The 2,855-nt window shown below is 45.2% G+C and overlaps 1 pseudogene; it reads left to right on the top strand.

Moving 5' to 3' along the window:
- The first annotated feature begins 571 nt into the window (after nt 1–571).
- On the top strand, nt 572–727 carry LOC121830674 (U2 spliceosomal RNA; annotated as a pseudogene).
- The last annotated feature ends 2,128 nt before the right edge of the window (nt 728–2,855 follow it).

Raw genomic sequence — 2,855 nt, 5'->3', positions numbered from 1 at the left:
TTCACCTTCACAGCTTCATGCAATGACCTCTCTGGGCCTCCATTCAGGGATTTCCCTCCCATATGCTTGGCCTAAGAGGCTTTCCTTAGCCTCAGAGAAAAACCCCACAACCCTCTTCCTGTATCCTTCTTAGCTCTAATTCAGAACCACATGGCCATCGCTGACAAGTTCTTCTGCTTGCTGGTGCTGGAACCAGGTCCCCTCCTTGAATTACATTGCACAAAGCTTTCTGTCCTTGTTTAGGCTTAGGAGATCCACAGCCTTTTCCTTTCATGGGTTGGAGGATTAGCTGGGTGGGGTCTTGCCCCGAGGACACCACTCCCTTTATTCCATTTAGCATCAACCTTTTCTTTAACCTTCTCATCATCTTGAACAAGACTTGGGTCCAACATTACATTTCCTAGTGCTTCTTTTCTTCTCAAACTGTGCCTTCTGTGTTTCTCTTTGGTCTGCTTGCTCCTTGTCATTGTAGATCTGCCTAAGAGTGATCACAAATAACCATGTAACACAGTCAATTCTAGGCTGTCTTGACATCTCCTCTGCCAATGCATTAGTTAAAAAACCCTTTAGTATCGCTTCTCGGCCTTTTGGCTAAGATCAAGTGTAAAAACCCTTTAGTTTAGCTTCAGGCAGATTTTTAGGTTAAGGGTAAAAAACAGCCACATTTTATTTTTTTGCCAAAATATCTTAAGAATGGTCTCTGGGCCACTTGTTAATATTCTCACTTCTGAAACCTCTTGAGCCAGGCCCATATAGTCCAAATCTCCTTGAGCACTACTGTCTTCCATGGTCCTACTACTATGGTGGCCCATTAAGCCCCACTTAAAGCTTGTAACTACTTTTCTAATCCAAAGCCTCAAAGTTTTCCATATTTCACTAACAAGCAGCATGACCAGGTCTTTAATAATAATAACCCAGTCCTGGTACCACCATCTATCTGTCTTAGTGTTCTATTGCTGTGAAGAGAAACTATGACCAAGACAACGTACAAAAGAAAATGTTTAATTGGGGCTTGCTTATAGATTCAGAGGGTCAGTCCATTGTCATCATTGATGCCATCACCGTGGTGGCAGGCAGGCATGGTGCTGGAGAAGCAGCTGAGAGCTCACATCCTGATCTTCAGGCAGCAGGCAGAGAGGGAGAGAGAGGCTGGGGGTGGGGTGGGGGTGGGGGTGGGGGCTAACATGGGCTTTTGAAAGTGACATACATCCTCCAACAAGGCCACATCTCCTAATCCTTTCCAAACAGTTTACCAACTGGGGACCAAGCATGTAAACATATGAGTCTATGGGGGGCCGTTCTCATTCCAACCACCACAGCTGCAGAAACCATTACCTTACCAATCCATCGGCTACAAAAATGAGTAGCTACCACACTGATTGAACTTTGAAGTCACCCCTGAACCGGCTGCCTGCTCCCACCCACTGCCTAGGTTAACTAGTGATGCCTGCTGAGCTTTTGGCAGCCTGGACTCTACCCCATCTTGTCATTAGCACTGGGCTGCCTGGCACTGATGGCCTCATATCCCAGCATGGCTCCTAATGACTGAGAGGGCCGCAGTGCTCAAACACTCTGTGACTAATTGTTGGAAGAATAACTTAATGTGGGAGGGGGCAGAATAGCGACTATGTCTATGTTCATATGGTGCCATACATCATGTAATATAAATGCTCTGTCTAGTTCAGCACAGTTTCTTCCTCTCCCACACTCTCACTGTAATGGTTTAGTGATCATTTCTGTTATAACTGAGAACTTCTCAAAGGTGTGGACTAATTTTTGTCATTGGTTGTATCTGCAGAGTGGATAAATGAACACATTCATCCCGTCAATAGATATTTGCTGAGCTGTAAGCAGTGCTGTGGAGATACAGTAGAGCTTGAGGCAGATGTGGTCTGTGATGTCACAGAGCTTCCATTTTTAAAAACGAGACAACACAGAGATGAGCATCTGAACAAGCCTGATTCCAGAGGGTGAAAAACCTCACAATCTGCCGATGATGCAAATGCACTTGGCACTTCCCCACAAGGAAAAGCACTGTGCTCTGTGGCCCCACCTCTGTGCAGGAGGCCTCTCCAAAGGGAAGAAGGATGGATCTAGACTGCTAACCTGAAATGGTCCAGCCCTCCAGCACGAGAGAAGCAGTAGCATGGCTTGACTGCTTTTGCTTGTCCTCAACTTGCTGGCCAGTGGCTGGGGGTGACACACCATGAAACTCCCCAGGCTTTTTAACTGAGAGGTTTACAGGAGGGTCACAGCAAATCTGTGCCCTGTAGTCGGAAGTGTAAAGGTACAAATTTCAGATCATTTGAATTAAGGAAGTTTCCATACTCCTTCTACCCCCTTTTCTTTCTCCTTTACCATGAAATAGGAAAAGCAGTAAATTCATCATCACTCCCTGTAAGGAGGAAACTGGAAACCACCGTTAACTAAGTTCCAATAGCAGGAGCCCATTGCACTTGTAAAATATGTGTATATGCAGAAAAGTTATTTTTGAATAATATAATAAATGTATTTTGATGATTTTACATGCCTGAATAATAAAGAAAAACAAATTTAATTGGCCTAAACCAAATTTGCCCTTGATACCTGTAGGTAGCTCCCACGGAGATAACTATACAAAAATGAAGGTGATATTTGGATCTCAGTATAATGTGTGTCGTCCAAAGGTAGAAATCGATCTTCAGCACGTGTGCATGGGCCCTGCATCCTGTATTGGGTTTGTGTGTATGCCTGGGGTCCTGTGTTTCTAGCCAGAGCCTGGGATGGAGAAGGGCTGAGAACCACACTGATTGGGGGTCCTGTGTTTCTACCCACAGCCTGGATAGAGAGGTGTGCTGAGAACTGAGGTGACTGGC

Source organism: Peromyscus maniculatus, chromosome 6, assembly GCF_049852395.1.
Source record: "Peromyscus maniculatus bairdii isolate BWxNUB_F1_BW_parent chromosome 6, HU_Pman_BW_mat_3.1, whole genome shotgun sequence".
Lineage (NCBI taxonomy): Eukaryota > Metazoa > Chordata > Mammalia > Rodentia > Cricetidae > Peromyscus > Peromyscus maniculatus.
Note: the sequence above shows the minus strand (reverse complement) of the source record. Positions and strands in the feature narration are given on the sequence as shown.